General features: G+C 48.7%; 1 pseudogene; it reads right to left on the reverse strand.

The window, feature by feature from the left end:
• Positions 1 to 9,266: 9,266 nt before the first annotated feature.
• LOC146835189 (U2 spliceosomal RNA) lies at positions 9,267 to 9,381 on the reverse strand (annotated as a pseudogene).
• Positions 9,382 to 19,633: the final 10,252 nt, after the last annotated feature.

Here is a 19,633-nt window from a genome sequence, read left to right on the forward strand (position 1 = left end):
GAGTGGAGTGGTGTAGAGTGGAATATTCATGGTGTGGTAGAGCTCTTCCATTACAGACAACACATTTTCAATTTAAATGACAATTGACATACAGTTTTACTGCGCACAAACTATAACGTGTGGAATGTTTTATAATGTGCAAAAGTATTGTTGTCGTAATTAATTAATTAACAAAATAGCATTGGCTATTGGCTAAGAGGTGGTCGATCCTGGTATCTCATTTGGCACAGCCAGAGCACTCTCCTTATGAGACAACACAGACGAGGAGGTTTTGATAATGTGGTCAGTGAATTTCCTTGATTTTGCTATGAGACCTTGGTTCCAAAGTACCCAAAGGCTGTGGTACCCAGAGCCCGCTGAGCCCGGGGTTGGCTGTTGCCAGCCTCCTGTATGCGCAGGGCCTTCTTCAGTTGCCAAATCTGAAGCAGATAGAAGTGATTTGGTTCAGAACGCTCAGTGATCTTTGGTTTAAAATGGTTTAATGCAGGTGATGTAATAAATGACAACATGTGAAAAAAGGAAAGAGGGAAATTTTGAAAAAAAATGCTGGATTTCTTTTACACATTGACGTCCATGTAAGTGGGGGCTATTGTAAGCAGGAGGAAACTAAAATCAAATTTTTTTTTTATGGTCAAAACTTCTTACGTGTCATAACTTACATTTTTTTTTTTAAAGTTTTCAAAAACCTTTATTAGGAGCACGAAGTATTGTCCACAGCATGGTGCCTACATCCCATAGCGGGACGGCATCGAGAAGTGACCAGTATCAAGCCATTATAGCCGGGAAAGGGAATACACAGCGAGTCGCCTACAACCACTAAAAATCAACATATTTTTGCTTATAAAATCACAAATTTCCCTCCGGAATTGGATACTATGGCATATATGGTTTATGAAATTACGAAAAAGGAGCCTTTCACAACTTCGTTTCAAAAAGGGCCATCCGGGGAATGATGATGTCACAATACATCTCAAAACCACAGCTCACGGCACCAAACAAGGCAACATTCTAGAATGTTGTTTGCTGATGGAGGAACTGTGCTTTGCACACTACTCTGGGTGACCCTTTAAACTTCACCAACTGAAATGTTGACAAATTAAAAAAAAAACAATTCTCTAATGTTAGATATTCCTTTCTCCAAGTGTTAAACTGTCTGCTTTAGGAGAATTGCTTGTGCACGGCTGACAAGCAGTGACTGTTGCAGCATTTACCCCCTACTGCTCAGGGCCGAGGACCTCTTTGCCAGTTTTTGGACAAGATCTCTTTTAGCAGGGAGTTGATCGGTGCTGGAGTTAAACTTTACCTTTGTCAAGAAACCCTGGACATCTTCGCCGTTCTTCACTTTGTGGGAAGAGTTCTAAACTCCTCCCACCTAATTTAATGTTTCTTCACTTACACTATTTCAATATTGACCATTGATACAGCACAATGTTCTATATCTGTGGCATCTGGTGTAGCCCTAAAACAAATTGCCCCACCGGTCGCATGGATCTTTTGATATCAGCTGAAAGTGTATTCTGAGAGCTCACATCAGTACAGCAAATTCAAAGAACAGTGACACATCTGGCTCCACAATAACAAAAGGTTTTTTAGCTATTTAATCAAAGTTATAGGCGTTATTCATTTCGTAAATAATTTATCAGTTAAGCATGAAATACAGTAGAGTTAATCAATCCAGAAACATGAGATCATGTAAACTGAAATCAAATTGTTTAAAGAATAACAAATGGAAGGTTTCAGTTCCATAAAGGAACTTCCATAAACTAAATAAAGCGTCTATGGATGGCTGCGGAAAATCCCAAGCAGAAGGTGCCAGTTTGAAGTGAACAAATTAAAGTTTCAGAATAGAGAAAGACATTGGTGAGATATAGGGTCTCAAGTAGGAGAATCAGCAGAGACAGGGAACGGAGTAATGACTTCATCCAGCAGTCAGGACAGGATCTCCTCAACTGTTCTAAGACACACAGTTAAATACATTGCATTCTGTCTAGAACCTCTTCCTACCAACCACCCGGCAATGGGGCCGATCAGGTTGAGCCGTCTTCTTGGAGCAGGTAAACTCCCTTCGTTCCCATTGTTAGTCAAATGGACACACACTCGGTTCAGACTGCTGAGTACAGGAGGATCTTTCTTAACCCCAAACATGATGTAAATCACAATAAACTTCTAATTAATCCTATTTGCGCTAACATTTCTACAAGCAAACAAGGAGCTGCTCTTCTAACTAGCATAGGTTATCTTGCACCTGAAACGAGAAGGAAAACGTAAAAACACATTTTGAAGTCAACATCATGTTTGACAGTGATAGGCTTTGAGCAGCTGAGGCCTACTCGCAGTCAGGCCAACGATAAGAATGCACATTTGGTTTAACGTGAATATACTACAAGCTAATAAGTATTCTTCAATTATATAAAGTGTAACTTCTTTATATGTATATAGAGGCATATTAACAATGATCAACATATGATTATTAAAGATTGTAACGCAGTACATTTTAGCTACTCAACAGGGACAGCTAGTAACACCTTTAGTTATTGCACCTTTGTGCTATTGATGTAACTGGTGCATCTTGAAAGAGATTATGTTACTGAACCTGTGAGTAGCTCACTCAGCAGGGACATCTAGTAATGGCTTGTGTTACTGCACGTTGTGCTGTTGATTCTTCGGGACATCAAATAACATACCTGTGTTACTGCACCTTTGTGCTATTGATGCAACAGGGACATCTAGTAGTGGTTTGTGTTACTGCATCTTTGTGCTACTGATTTTTTTTTCCTGCTTGACAGGGCATCGTATCTGATTCAGATACATCAATCGTCACCTTCCACAACACCCTATTTATTCATCAGTCATTGGTAATAAACTTGACACCAAGTGCAGAAGCTATCCCATTAACCTTTTACCTGTGAAGGGAAAAGGTCACGTTAGTCAAATACATACAGTAAATAACTACATTTTCTCCACCTGTCTTCATTCACCTTTTCCTCTCCCTGTCGCCAACCGGTTCCTCGGTTAAAGAAAAAAAGGACATGACAGGTTAGTGGCCCATCCAGGCCCCCCTGTGTAAGGGTACAAGGGGACCCCTTTGGGTCCTCAGTCATTGTCTTCATCTGATCCGTCCAGTGCAGCGTACTCACGCAGGAGGCTGTGGATCATCTTTCAGCACACCAGGGTTGATGTCTCCATCTTCCCTACTACCAGGTGGTTTCTAAAAAACAGAAGAACATCTTTAAAGCAGCACAGGAGCCTCCAGCAGTCCAGGAGGTCACCTAGTGCATGTGTCCCTGGGAACAAGCCATTCATCACAGAGTCCGCGGTGATGCATGAAGTAGGTATCCAGGCCCTAAGCTCCGTATCTAGGGCCTTCAGCAGCACCTGTGCGTACATGCACTCCCATAAGAGATGGTATGTTGTCTTTTCCGCGGTGCACCCTCTCAGGCAGGACTTGTATCGGTTGAGTCCTCTTGCGTGTATGAAGGCTGTTACGGAAGGTCGTCCAGGCGATTTCCTTGTACTGGTTGGTCAGGCGCTTGGATGCAATGTTTCCCCCACACGTGGTCTGCTGTGGCAGAGGGGAGGGCGCCAATTGGTTCGCTGATGTGCTTTGCTCGTATCTGGCATGGCTTCGGGGTCCATGTGGCGGGGGCGGTGGCCTCCAGCCCGAACTCCTTCAGGAACCTCTCGACTTCTTTGTAGAACCATGGGGTCTCCCAGTTGTACGGGATGGCGCTCACCCACTCTGCCCATCCGAGGTGCTTCCACGTTGGCAACAGGAAGAAGCGTACCATCAGAAAGTCGACATGGCTCTCGTCTTTGGTCCTCAGGGTGTTCCTCATGCAGTGGCACACGAAGATTCCCCTCAGGATGGTGGCGATGTCTGCCACTCGCTTGCCTCACTTGTCATGGGTCTTTAACATGACTGCCCTCTTCACTCTATCCATCTTCGAGCTCCAAATGAAGTAGAAGATCATTCGTGTGATGGCCTTGGCTGTTCGGGTCTGCAGCAGCCGCACTTGAGCGACATACTGGAGCACTGGCAGGGCCTCGTTCTGCAGGATCAAAGACTTCCCTTTGATCTTCAGCTTCCGGAGGCTCCAGAGTCCCAGCTTCTGCCTCGTCTTCACCAGTCTCACTTCCCAGGTGTTCTCTGCGCACCTTCTCTCCCAAACCAGACTCCAAGGATCTTCAAGAAGTCCTGCTTTATGGGGAATGGCAGTGGGTCTCGGGTGGGTGTCCAGGGGCAGAAGAGTAGGTGTTTCTAACTTGGCACTGTTGATCTTTGCTCCTGATGCCTTCCCAAACTTGATACAAGTCCTCTCCAGCTCTTTCACAGATGGTCCATCCCAGCAGAAGACTGAGACGTTGTCCCTGTAGAGGGAGCACTTCACCTCGCACTTTCCCTTGCTTCCTGCCACCTTCACTCCTCTGATGTTCCTGTTCTGCCAGATCCATTCGGCAAAGAGCTCGATAACGTGGATGAAAAGGAGTGGGAAGGACTGTCTGCGATTTGCCGACCCGGTATCCTACAGGACTAGTCAGAGTAGACTATCTTCGCTATGACTTTCTTTAGGCGGTTGTGTATCACCATCACAAGAATCTTGTAGTCCACATTGAGGAGAGAGATGGGCCTCCAGTTCTTGAGGTCCTCTCTCTCTCTCTTCTGCTCGCACAAGAGCGTTATCATACCCTCACGCAGGGATTGTGGCATACTGCCCTTGCCCACCATTTCCTCTTAGAGGTCCTGAAAGTCTGGCATGATCAGGTCCCACAGTTCGACATAAAGCTCTACTGGGAGATTGTCTATTCCAGGCGTCTTGCCCCTCTTGGAGGTCATGCGACCAAGTGCAACTCTTACAGTGTGAAGGGCATGTTCAGGCTTTCTCTCTCTATTCCGGACCCAGGGCCTCATTTATGAGAAGTGACTCATCGCTGCGTGAAAGCAGCGATGCGTCACTTCTCAGTGCACCCTCCTTGCGACATGATGGATGTGTCATATTTACAGTATGACGCCTCATGTCGCAAGGAGTTTCAGATGCATCAGTATTTCTGACGTATCTGTAGGCGCAAAAGTGACGCATTGCTGGAGTGTGTCACAAAAGTGACGCAACTCCAGCAATGTGTCCTTTCACATGGGGCAAGCCCCATGTGAAGGGGCCCAGTGTCAGTCTTACGCCTGCTGTGAGGCAGGCGTAAGATATTGACGCATTTGCACCCTAGAAGTGGCGCTGTGAAGTCTGGTAGATTTCACTGCGTCACTTCTACGAGGCTTACTTATGTGAGAACGCCAACCCTGCATACATTATACCTGACGCAGGTATAATGTAGCGCAGGGGTTTACAAAGTGACACATCTGCTTAGATGAGTCACTTTGTAAATAGGGCGTAACAGGAGGCATGTTTTACTCCGCCGATGCGTCACAAAAAGTGACGCAATGGAAGCGCAAAACTGTTGCATGGCCTCATAAATAAGGCCCCCAGTGTTTTTGAGATGCCCTCCAGGAAACTATCCGCCTGGGCTCTGACAACTTTGGTGAGTAAACCTCGCCATAAAAGTCGGTTACAACTTTCAGAACTTTCTCCTTCTCACTTTGGAGGTTGCCCTCTGAGTCCCGAAGCTCTACCAGCGGTGTGAAGGCTAAGTGAAGTTGCAATTCTCGTCCTTCTAGAGGTTCTCAGTTCTGGTCCGGAAGATGATTTTCCTGGATTCTTCCCTGAAGTGCTCCGTGAGCCCTTTTCAGGTTTCATCCAGTTCGTCATCCAGGTCCCATCCCCTGAGCTCGAGTTCATACATTTACTGCAGTTTGCTCCGCATCTTTCTAAATGACCTCTTCTTTTTCCTTGCAGCAGCTCTGCTTGCATCCTGGAAAAAGCTCCGGAACCTGTCCTTCACCCATTTCGACCACTCGCTGGTGGAGTGAAATAAGTCCCTCATTTCCCTCCACTCTACATACACGGCTCTGAGGTTCACCACTAACTCCTCATTTTCCAGCAACGAGCAGTTCAGCCTCCATGATCCTGGGCTGGTGGGGAACTTCCCTGCAAGTCCCCCCTCAAAACTGGCTGCCCTGTGGTCAGAGAAGTAGACGGTGACCATGGACCTTCGCCCAGGGTTTACCATTGGAGAAGTGAATAGGAAGTTGATTAGTGAACGCACGGTTCTGCCCGGCCAACTCCAGGAAACATTCCTGGCATTCGGCCCCATGCTCCTAATGACATCCCGGAGAGGTGTCTCACCTATAATCTCCACCAACAGCCTGGACGTCACATTCATCCCTGCAGAGCCTGACCCAGTGCGTCCATCCAACTCTACTATGCAGTTGAAATAATCATCCATCAGAATGGTCCTGGAGGTCACAAGTTGCATCCTGAGCACTCTGAAAATCTCGAGTCGCTCATTCTTCTCTGGGGGGGCATAGACATTGATGAGCCTAACGGCTCACCAGCCCTCGAGCCACCCACATCCAGCACTTTGCCATTGACCTGCTAGGTGACCTTGTCCACGGTGAACTGCCTCCCCTTGATTAGAATGGCCACTCCAGATGATTTGTAATTGTTTCCTCCAGACCAAATGATGGGACGTGCATCCACTGCCTTTTGGGCTGGCTGTACAACTGGGCGTACAGAGTTCTGCACTCCTGCAAAAAGTAGCTATCTAGGTTCTGTGCAGCCAGGAAGCGCAACGTGCCAACCCGCCTAACCTGATCCTTCACGCTCCTGACGTTTAGGGGGAACAATGATCTAGCCATTGTCTCAGCGCTAGCAGTCAGTGTCCGGTTTCTGAAACTTTCTGTGAGGAGGGCTACTATACCGCAGTGTACCGAACCATCTGCAGGCCCTCTATCACTGGTGTTGTCTCTTCTGGGTTTTCAATTGAGAGCTCCATGGTGGCTTCTGTGACATCTATCCACACAATGGTGTCCTCCTCGTCCCTCTCTTACTTTTATGCTCCGGCCTCTGGTGCTTCACTGACCATCTGGTGCAGCCTCTGCAGGCCCTCTCCGACAGCTTCTACGGGTACATTCGGGTGTTTCTGTGATCCTCCATGTCGCTGTCCTCAATTCCAGAGTCCATGGTGGTGTATCCGTCCTCTGTCTTCTTGTGTTCTTGGGCCTTGATGAGCTTCTTCTGAGTGTATAAGTCGTCCTTCCTAGGCCTTGTCCTCTTTCTGTTGTTCCAGGGGTGAGTCTGGTCTCTCGTCTCCTCCTCGTTGATGTCGGGGTCAGCCTTGATGTCAGTCAGTGGCGGCGTGGGTCCGGTCTTCCCTCCTGACCTGGTCTGCCTCCTTTTCTCCTCTTTTTCAGCCTTCTCCTTCTTTAATTTGTCCCGCAGCATCTGCAATTTGACTTTCTTCCATTCCTCCTCTATCACCTTGTGAGCGTTGCTGCTGTTGCTGTTATCTGGCTGGGACTTCTTTCTCTTTCTCTTGTTCTTCTTCTTACCCTTTGCCTTGGCTGGTGCCTTCTCCTCTCCTTGCCCTCCTTTCTTGGCTCCTGCTTCTGGCTCTGGGTCCAACTCCCTCTGGTGATCCATTGGTTGGACCTCAGGTGCTCCTTCCTCGGGGTCTCCATTGGGGCACTGGGCTCCCATTGCTTATTTCTCCTCCATTGGGGGTGTTGGTTCCTCCGCTGTAGTTGGTTCCGCAATGGGGTCCACTTGAGATTGTGCTCGGCCTGGTCCTTGTGGTGGCGCCACCTTCAGGGCTGGTTTCTTCTGCTTGACCTTCCTTGTTGGCTCCGGTTTCTTGTCCACTTCTTTCCTAGCAGCCTTCAGGATGTCATTCACCTTGGCGTTGGGATCCACCGTTGGTGTAGGTCTTTGGCTTGTCCGATTTGGGGCAGTGGTAGTACATGTGTCCTTCTCCTCTAAAGACGTTGCACATCTTGTTGCTGGTGCACTGTGTCATGTTGTACCCGCTCCGTTTGCAGACCCTGCAGAACTTCTTCGGGCAGTCTCTTCCTATGTGGCCCACGGTCTCACACTATCTGCAGGTGAAGGGTTGTCCCTAGTGCCTGATCCTCCCTTCGTCGGCTCCTAGGTAGAAGCCTGCCAGTGGGTGTTTTATTCCGTCACTTCCTGCAGGTTCTTTGTGGAGGTTGATGTTTGCTCGCCATGTCGTGTTCCATATTCCGTTGCTGTCCCTGACCTTAATGGGTCCATTCATGATGGTGCCGTACCTCTGGAGAAGTGACACGGTGTCTCTATCTAGGATGTGGGGGTTGGTCATCTGAAAGGTCACCCTCTTCTTCGTTGTTGCCGGCACCCATCCTGTAGTCAGGCTGAAGGTTCTGTAGGGTGTCTCCTTCTTTTTCCTCTGGAAGAAATCCCAGTTCTTCCTAAAGAGGGGCTGGGTGATGAAACTAAAGAGAAATATCATGCATGACGCGGATGTCTGGCAGCTCAGCACCTCCGTCACTGGGACTCCTGCTGGTTTGCGGACCTTGTTTAAGAACAAGTCCCTGTCCAGTCTGGGCTCTTCCTTGTCCCTTACCTCCCACCACATTACCTGGGCATGCCAGTGGGAGACATTGTACCCATTGAAGGGTTCGGAGGCGGTCCCTTGCCAGGTCCCTGCTCCCTGGTTTGGTAGCATTGGGGTTTTCAGGTGCACCTGCCTTAAGCCCTGAGTCCTTCGGGGCACCAGCCTTCCGAGCGCTGGTGCTTGGTTCCGGAGGTGCAGCCTTACTTGCCTCCTTGCTGCCCTCCCCATGGGGCTTGAGGTTGGACTTCAGGGCTTCCGGGGTGGAGTTGCCATCTGTGACGGTCACTGGGGCTCCAATGTCCATTTTGTCACCCATTTGTTGTATTTTGGGCTTACCGGCAATTTCTGGGTTACCGTCGGGTTTACCATTGTCACCTGGGGTCCTCCGCCTGGGTACCTGGAGTGTCTTGCAGCAGACCACAATAGTATGCAGTGCAAGAAACACCGTAAAGTCACGCCCTAGAGCTAAAGCAAGGGTTATAGGGGTTACCGCTGAAGCATGAATCCCCTCGCCAGAGGTCTGGGGGCTGCACAGGCCTGTGAAGGGTGTTATGAGGGGTTTTAATCCTCCAGCATTAGTCCACCGAAACACCAGGAAAGAGAGAAATTACGGAGCACAACGTTTCCAGTGTTCTAACGCTGACCACAGTTCCTTTGGGGTCCTTTTTTGTGCTCCTAATGAGCAAAACAGACACCAGCACGCTGGTGCCCCTCCTCCTGCTCAATTAAAAGCTAGTCGTGCGGATTGTGAAATTTGTACACATTTGCATACAGCAAATTTATTCGCTTTAAAGTACAAGTCATAGTTACTATAAAATCAATTTTACTTGCTCAAACATTGTACGTTTAAAATAATAAGAACAGATACTACACTTGATCTTAGTCAAAAGGCAGAGATGGCTTGTGTTACTGCACCTCTGTGCTGTTGATTCGTCAGGGACATCTAGTAACAGCCTTTGTCACTGCACACTTACTTCTGAACGCACAGGTCTGTATAATGACAGGACACATGGAAACCAGACAACAGGAGCAGTGCAGCACAATATTTACTAAATATGGCCTGCTGCGGCTCTCTTCCCCAGCGCTGGTTCACAAACAGGCTGAATTGCAGCACGACACACACCTTTGTTCACTGTGGGTAGGGCCACTGAAATTTGCAATTTTGCGGCAACAATCACAGCATTTTCCTTATTACCCATCATCTGCTGCATAAGCTGCCTGAATGGTATATACACAGATCACTTTATAGATGGCAGGTATTGGCTGTTATGGCTGCATCTATCCTCACACTTCTCTTCCATACCCATGAGTAAATGCAACCACATGTTTGTTTATGGCACAACTTCAGCCGTATCCACACACCAAAACACTGTACTGTACTCGCACACTTCTTTCCATTCATTAAAACGGAATGTTTAAGCAAGCCATCATTCACTTGTTTTGTCTTCAAATTCCTGCAGAGGCTTAGCCACAAAACATATTAGGAGCATTACTCTGGTCCTGACAGTTGACATAAAAAACTCCCCATGTAGACCGCACAAAAAATACGCACTGTTCAATCTATGACACCCCACGAAATAGCATGCTGCCCACCCACAAATGCGCTTTGGCGCCTCAATAGGAGTATGAAGCGCTCTGTAAATACAACTACAATACAACATACTTGAGCCCAACAGCACTGCGAGGCCATACAGTCCAAAATCTATTGACAAAACCTATTCCCTCCTTCTATAAATGTACAGACTTTACTCAGACCCTGATTAAAATGTATATGTAAAATTCCAACCGATGTGCAAATGGACATTTGCACACATTTCAAAATTCTGATTTGTGCATTAATTATCACATTCTGCAATTTTCCCTTGACAGATTTCACCAGAGAAATACTGAGGCAATCTATCTATAAATGCTAAGGGGCTGATTGTGAATATGGCGGTCCGACTGCCGGAGCGCCATTGCGGTGGTCGGAAGAATGCCACCAAGCCGGCACCATCCCGACCACCACTTTACAAGTTAACCACCGGACCAGCGGTGTGCCGGCGGTGTTCTTGAGGTGGCGGCATGCTTCGGCCCACAGTGTGAACCTATAGGCAATGCCGCCACACTGTTGTGTGCGCACTGTTCCCAGTCACGATGTTGTGCATTGCACACAGTGTGCATACAACAGTGCAGGCATAGGGGGGGCACAACATGTGCCCTCATCCACAATGACCAATGGGCAAAAGAACCCAGGAGCCCAGTTTGGTGCCCCTTACCTGCCTTCCCGCTGATCTTTGCGTGGCGGGCTCCCCAACTTGAAAATGACATGGTGGTGCCGGCATCTGCACCACATCCAATCCCCCACCCTCCCCACCGCCGCTGCCACAGGATCCAGGATCCTGGCATTGGCGGAGGTCTTGTGGCGGTCCAACCGCCATGTTCGTAACTGGGTGGTTGGGCCACCTACTCGGCGGCGGTGTTCCCACCACCAATGACGGTCCCGGGACCGCCAAACTCATAATCAGCCCTTAAGACATAAATGCAAAACATGCACTAATCAATATGGAAAACACCAATTTCACATGTTTGGCTTCATTTTGAGGTGGGAAACTCAGGAGAAGTTAGGGTACTGGTCATTACCATGTGGACTGATTATCACCCAGAATATTCATAATGATATTCAATTAATGTATATAGCTTAAAATATTTTAGTCCTAGTTTAAGGTCACCAATCCCACCAAGTTTGCCCATTTTCCATTAAAGGGTCCGGGGGCAGTCCCTTGCCTGGTCCCTGCCTCGCCCTACCCCCCACTCCCTGGTTTGGCAGCATTTAGTTTTTCAGGTGCATTAGAAAAAGAGAAGGGGCTGTGTTGTGTGGTGTGTCGATATGTGTGTGCGTGTGTGTGTGTGTGTGTCTGGGTAGAGTGACAAGACCCATCTATTCTGTCCATTTCCCTGCAGTCACCAGCTCCGAATTTCTTCTTGTACTATGATAAGATAATGGAGGATAGCTACATAAGTAATCAAAATCATGCATAGATTTTGATGATACACAAAGACCACAAGACTCACCTGATATGTCAAAGGCCCTGCCTATTATATCCTTGTTGACCACACTTAGGGGGGCAGATAAAATCTGATGGAAAGTCAGCAGATCTGGCAGAAGGAATCAGCCTAACGGCTCTGACCCTTAGGCAGAGGACCGCCCACCCTGTTTAGAGATGCCCACCTGCCTGGCTAGAATTTCTTTGCTATGAGGGCAGCCACAGCAGCAGCACCGCCTTCAGAGCATAGCAAGTTTGCTGAGCGGGCACCATTATCCCTCGTCTAGATGAACGAGTTGAGAAAAACTGAAAGTGTGCTATCTGTGTAACTGCTTATCTCCCAAAGTGATGCAGCATCCATTGACCATGTCTGACCTTCCTGCGCATGCCTGGGGGAGAGTGGCAGTTGTTTTCTTTGGGCCCTTAGAAAAAGGACATCATCTCATGGTAGTCATCGATGAGTACTCACGTTTTCCTTTGGTGAAAGACTTATGATCGACAAGCCATGACAAAGTCATCGAGCAACTTGATGACATCTTTGCAGCGTGGGTCATCCCTGCTATATTCAAAACAGATAATGGCCCGCCTTTGAATAGCAAAGAATTCACAGAGTTTCTTGTTGCCTCAAAATCAAGCATCAAAAGAGCACGCCTCTCTGGCCCCAGGCCAACGGTGTTGTTGATTAATTTATGGGTACCCACAAGAGGGTAATTCAACAAGCATCAATGGAGGGGATCGATCTAAAACAAACCATGCGTCAAGCCCTTCATGCCTATCGATCTACTCTTCACTCTGCCACTGGTGAGAGTCCTGCTACCTTGCTATTTGGGAGAGCCATCAGTACTAAGCTACCACAATGGACTGATAGATAAACGCAGCTAAGATTAGTGTCACAGACACTTCTCAAAAGCTGATCAGCGCTGACACGAACAGGACACAGTGTTCGATAAAGGGGATGTGGTACTGGCCAAACAGAAACGGAAGCGCAAAATGGATACTCCATTTGCTGTCGATCCTCTGAGAGTTAACGACCAAAGGACATATGGTGACTGCTCATTGTCCTGGAAAGTCCATCACACTGGACTCGTCACACTTTAGAAATTTGCCTCGGTGTTCACCTGCTCTTTAGAGCGGGAGTGAGGAAATCCCACCTGAACATCCAGATCAAGCAGCTGACCCTATGTCATCAGCTAATGACCCATGTACCCCTCAACCACCTCATACTACCCAATCTGGGAGACCAGCGCGAGGGCTTCGAGGACTCATTGAAGAAATATGATGTTAATGTTGTTTGTACTTTTTATTTAACAAGGGGGTAGATATAGTGTCTTTAAGATTATGAGTGCTAGGACTTTTGTGGGTCTTGGAGGACTTTAAACAGGAGTTATGTAAGCAGCTAAGATGTGGCTATTCAAGTCATGAAGCAATGCGTACAGTTGTTTGATCGTATGCTGAAGAATAAAAACGTGTGTTACAGAGCTCCGTGGGGTCTATTTAGTAAGGGGCATATTATGCAGCTGTTGCATCATTTTTTTTTACGCACTGGCGGCACTTTCTTTGCTGCATATTTACAAGGTGACGCATCTAGGCAAATGCGTCACTTTTTGACGGCCTGCATCGGTTTATACCTTCGTCGGAATTGCTGTGTCACGTTAGTATTAATATATGCAAGGTAGGCATTCCCATGTAAAATCCCCTGTAAAACTGACCCAGTGGTATTTATAATTTGTTGAAAAAGGGACGTATCGTCGGGAAGCGGTCTGCTGCACTTGCAAAGTGAGGCATTGGCTGTGGCATAGGATTCTGACCAGCTGAAGTGACTTCCAACAATGTAAGCTACAAGGAAATCACGTCATCTCAAAGGGTAAGTGCACACATAAGGTGAGTAACACAATAAATGTCACATTACACAACATTAAGGACTTGTATCCAGACACATAGTAGTCTCACACTATAGGGATATTCTCAAGAACGTGCGATAATCATTGCCAAAATAGGTTAACGCAATCTTTCAGATCGCCGGCTATCATGGGCAAATAACTTTGTGTTAACGTGCTATTCACAACACGGTGGTAACATGTGATAGTTTTCCGATAACGCGTCAAATGTCCGCGATAAAAGTCCCTGGACGGCGATAAGAATCAAAACCTGAACGTGAAAAAAGTTGCGATAGGCACAACTGCGATAAAAAATCCAGCAAGAAGCATCGCCAGCCTGCAAGTCCCACAAGTCAGGCGGCCAAACCACTACAAAAGCGGCAACCAAAAACACAAACAAGACCCAAACAAATGCGAAGCACCATGGAGGTAGCCAGAGCAAGTACAGAGGACAACCAAAACCCCACAAGCCCCACAGAGGACCAGCCTAGGACCATCATTGGGGAGACGGTGGCAGGAGTTGGGGAACCGGACACTACACAACATGACCTGATCCAACAGCAACAGGGTGACTAACAGCCAGGGACTGGGGGGACGGGAGGAGATGGGCACAATGGCACACATGCACAAGTAAGTATAGCACATCTGCAGACAAACCATGCCCAAGTGTCACAACTCCGACCAAGAGCCCAATTTACGCACGTCTGCAACATATCAGGACTGTATAAGCACAGAAGTTAAAGGCACACCGCCTGAAAGGGATATGGGCCAGCCAAATCAGAGCCGAAGGGGCAACTCACCCACAATGCAGCACACACACATAAGATGCAGAGCATCCCAACATTTACAACAATGTGGTACAAACTGCAATACTTTCCCAACAGAAAAGAGGACACAACTGCTGCCGCTTGTGTGTAGAAAATAGCCATTCGCATTTGGCATAGCAGGAAACTGTGAGATGACAATGTACAAGTACAACCTCACAGCCCTGATTGTGTAGAAATGCCAAGTGTCCCGCTTCAAATAGGCGTCTCCTCATAAACAGTCACAATGTACATTGCCATGCAGTCTGACAGTAATCTGGTACAATGCGTGAATATACATGTGAACACAATGTCAATCTGCATTTCCCCTTCACATTGCAGAGGGAGAATCAACACCTCCTGCAGAGCAGACCCAACAACACAGCACTGATGATGAAGAGGACCTCCCCAACATCTACACCGACGCACTGCAACAGCTCAGGGACAGTTCCGACACCACACTTCCAGGAGCGGGGCAGCCCAGCTGCATCCATGAGACCCCAACCCCTGCACCGACCACACTGCAGATAGCACCCACCACCACAGCTGTCTCCCAGGACCCCCATGACCAACACAGGCCTTCCAACGCCGTGTGTTAGGGTGCCAGGGGGAGTTGTCTGACCAGCTGCGGGTGGGGTTCAACCTCATGGCAGCCAAACAAGATGCCCTACGTGGGTGTCTAAGTCCCATCAGGGACCACTTACAGTCCCTAACAGACACCCACAGTCCGCTACTTGCTCTACAACAAGCCATGGCTGACATTGCTGGAGTAATGATTCTGAGCCAAGAACAATTGTCTAGTCAGAGAGGCCCCAGCAATATCAGCAAGGAGTTGCGTCACATGCGAATGATCATGGAGAACATGGAGTGGATGCAAGCCTCACAAATGGCTGCCACGGCTGCACACCAGTGAGATGTAGCTGTGATCTTCTCTGCCCTGCAGATCCTCATCATGGCATTGCCACCACAAGGCCTGGCGCGGATGGATGCTGGTGCTACTACTACATCCACATCTCCTCCCCCTGACGTGTCAGTGCCAACAGTGCGGCAGATTTTCCACCTCCATCCCCTGATGTGTCACTGCCACACAGTGATGCAGACAAAACACCACCACCAGCATGTGAAGCACCTAACACATCAGAGGACGAAGATGATGATGAATCTGGCTTTGTTGCTAGGACGAAGTGGTAGCATTGATCTCCGCCATATGGCCGGGTTCAGCTTGGTTCTGCCCTCTGCATCATGCCCTGGAATAACACCTCCCACTGTCCCACTGTACACTGAGCGCCACTCACCCTGGACCTCGACATGGACTGCCATATTTGGTTTGGTTGCCAATGACACAGCAATCACACTGCGGACTGTAGTCTTTCACTCCCTATGAACTTGTCAATCCTGAAAGGACTCTGGCTGGCCCTCCACGGGCCAACAATGTAAAGTGGGGTTTGCATGGCCCTGTACTGGTCCAGCTTCAACACTCCACTGAATGTGAAAAAAACATTCCATTTCACACAGATGTGTCAAGGTCATGATCAATCAAGAATGAAAGTATGGATGAAGGTAGGGACAGTGATTCCACAAAAAGGTACTCCCTGGGTAATGCTATCAATGCACATGTATGGCTGTGACCCTGATAGGCATTGAGACACACATTGTCATTCAAATCAACACTCATCACAGTTGAATACAAGTGAAGGTGCGTAGACGTTATTATCATATGTCTGTCAGTACGGGCAAGATAAGTGCCACAACATGCAGACCAATGCAGCAGTATGTCAGAATGAGGAACGGTGCCAAGCGCCGCTGTCCACTCCGGAGGAGTGCCTCACCTTTCACAGGTGTGTGTTAAGCCGCATTGTTGTCCGCTCATGTATTCGGAGTGCAGGCGAATGCAGCCATGTCCACTATTGTCGTGGGATATTTGACCAGATCTCCAAGATGCAACAAGGTGTCGGGAGATGTGCAATAAGTTCCAATCGATTGTGGCTGCAGGTATGTAGTTACTCATCCATGAAAGCGATTGCAGCTTCGTAGGCTAACATTTCCAACATGAGGTCGTTGTCGACTTTATCAAACAGGATGGCAAGGAGATCCATAAGCAGGTCTGGACAGATGTGCTGCATCCACCCCCTTACACCAGTTAGCTCTACAACCCAATAGGGGAGCGGTTCAATGTGGTCACTGCACATGAGGATTTGTGCAATCTCCCAGGTCCAGCTGCCAGCATGTATGCCAAGTATCTAGGCATCGCATCAACGGGTATCACGGTGACTGACACTCCTGGTCGTGGGCCAACAAGGGGTGCACACACGTCAAAATCCAGCTCATCTACCGCCTGTTGGACAGGCAGATATCCATGGACCACTCGAAGATGCATGCTCAACAATGCAACACAGGCTGAACGCAGGTGACGTTGGCAAGGCGGAAGCTAAGCCGGTAACTGATCCGCAGCACTGCCAATGGCAGTGCCCCCAGTAAATGCAGCATTCGTGCACGGTACAGTTCCACGTGACAGGGGTTGTGCATGTGTCCGGGATGTTCGTCCATTGCGTTAGTGGTTCTTGTTGAAGCGGCACTATTCTGACCTGCGCCAGTTCTGTGGATGAAATGCCACATCTCGGGTCAATGAGTTGCTTTAGTGTGCACCGGTTGTACGCCTGAGATGTTGTGGGAGTAAGTGTGGAGGCCATTCCATGCAAGATAACTTCGAACAAAGACTCCAGTGTGTGGGGTGTGTATACGTTAGTCTCTCGTCGGGCTGTGCGTAGTGTGGGAGTCGGCATCAGCTGCTATAGTATCTGACAGGGGTTGCTAGGGACATGCAATTCCGAGGTCGGAGGTGCAGAAGTGCTGCCGCCTGATAGCACAGACAAAGGAGCATTCATCCCTAGTGTAAGTTTGTAATCTGCTTGCATTTATTAAATGTGAAGTGGCGTCTTGGGGATGGGGTGGGATGAGTGCGACTTTGAGATTCATTTTTGACATGTCTTGCATGGGGCATATGAGCGGCATCACTGTGTGTTACGTTGCCACACAGCTCCTCCTTCCTCCCCCCGAACCCATTTACTTATATGCGCTGCACGATTGCATAACTTGCACTCCTACGACACAGTATTGTCATGCCTGTCTGCACATGTCCACAAGCCTGACAACAACACTGTGATGTTGACCGTTGAAGGTGGTTGGCCACGTGAGTGCAGGCCTATGCTAAAGATAGCGTTACAACAAACAAATGATGGACGGAATGCTGACAATGCAGACATTCTCCCCCAGTCAAGAGATCAGGGTTAAATCCATCGTTCTTTTGCCCACTACACCACCCCAGTTTAGACATGGCCATATGCAAATCAGTCCTGACCCTGTGCCTCATGGGAACAGTCCAGCCCGAACTGCCAAGCCATGTCTTCCCTGGACCGGAATCAAGCATCCTAGGACCGTTTTCTGGCTATCAGCCGTCATCAGCCAGGATAGCTTGACTCCAGTGGCGTAGTGAGCACGGGTCCCACGTCTGGGAATACCCATCCCACTTAGGGCGAAAAGCGTTACAACAAACAAATGATGGACGGAATGCTGACAATGCAGACATTCTCCCCCAGTCAAGAGATCTGGGTTAAATCCATCGTTCTTTAGCCCACTACACCACCCCAGTTTAGACATGGCCATATGCAAATCAGTCTTGACCCTGTGCCTCATGGGAACAGTCCAGCCCGAACTGCCAAGCCATGTCTTCCCTGGACCGCAATCAAGCATCCTAGGACCGGTTTCTGGCTATCAGCCGTCATCAGCCAGGATAGCTTGACTCCAGTGGCGTAGTGAGCACGGGTCCCACGTCTGGGAATACCCATCCCACTTAGGGCGAAAAGCGTTACAACAAACAAATGATGGACGGAATGCTGACAATGCAGACATTCTCCCCAGTCAAGAGATCTTGGTTAAATCTATCGTTCTTTTGCCCACTACACCACCCCAGTTTAGACATGGCCATATGCAAATCAGTCTTGACCCTGTGCTTCATGGGAACAGTCCAGCCCGAACTGCCAAGCCATGTCTTCCCTGGACCGGAATCAAGCATCCTAGGACCGGTTTCTGGCTATCAGCTGTCATCAGCCAGGATAGCTTGACTCCAGTGGCGTAGTGAGCACGGGTCCCACGTCTGGGAATACCCATCCCACTTAGGGCGAAAAGCGTTACAACAAACAAATGATGGACGGAATGCTGACAATGCAGACATTCTCCCCCAGTCAAGAGATCTGGGTTAAATCCATCGTTCTTTTGCCCACTACACCACCCCAGTTTAGACATGGCCATATGCAAATCAGTCTTGACCCTGTGCCTCATGGGAACAGTCCAGCCCGATCTGCCAAGCCATGTCTTCCCTGGACCGGAATCAAGCATCCTAGGACCGGTTTCTGGCTATCAGCCGTCATCAGCCAGGATAGCTTGACTCCAGTGGTGTAGTGAGCACGGGTCCCACGTCTGGGAATACCCATCCCACTTAGGGCGAAAAGCGTTACAACAAACAAATGATGGACGGAATGCTGACAATGCAGACATTCTCCCCCAGTCAAGAGATCTGGGTTAAATCCATCGTTCTTTTGCCCACTACACCACCCCAGTTTAGACATGGCCATATGCAAATCATTCTTGACCCTGTGCCTCATGGGAACAGTCCAGCCCGAACTGCCAAGCCATGTCTTCCCTGGACCAGAATCAAGCATCCTAGGACCGGTTTTTGGCTATCGGCCGTCATCAGCCAGGATAGCTTGACTCCAGTGGCGTAGTGAGCACGGGTCCCACGTCTGGGAATACCCATCCCACTTAGGGCGAAAAGCGTTACAACAAACAAATGATGGACGGAATGCTGACAATGCAGACATTCTCCCCCTGTCAAGAGATCTGGGTTAAATCCATCGTTCTTTTGCCCACTACACCACCCCAGTTTAGACATGGCCATATGCAAATCAGTCTTGACCCTGTGCCTCATGGGAACAGTCCAGCCCGAACTGCCAAGCCATGTCTTCCCTGGACCAGAATCAAGCATCCTAGGACCGGTTTCTGGCTATCAGCCGTCATCAGCCAGGATAGCTTGACTCCAGTGGCGTAATTAGCACGGGTCCCACGTCTGGGAATACCCATCCCACTTAGGGCGAAAAGCGTTACAACAAACAAATGATGGACGGAATGCTGACAATGCAGACATTCTCCCCCAGTCAAGAGATCTGGGTTAAATCCATCGTTCTTTTGCCCACTACACCACCCCAGTTTAGACATGGCCATATGCAAATCAGTCTTGACCCTGTGCCTCATGGGAACAGTCCAGCCCGAACTGCCAAGCCATGTCTTCCCTGGACCGGAATCAAGCATCCTAGGACCGGTTTCTGGCTATCAGCCAGGATAGCTTGACTCCAGTGGCGTAGTGAGCACGGGTCCCACGTCTGGGAATACCCATCCC

This window comes from Triturus cristatus, chromosome 4_2, assembly GCF_964204655.1.
Source record: "Triturus cristatus chromosome 4_2, aTriCri1.1, whole genome shotgun sequence".
Taxonomy (NCBI): domain Eukaryota; kingdom Metazoa; phylum Chordata; class Amphibia; order Caudata; family Salamandridae; genus Triturus; species Triturus cristatus.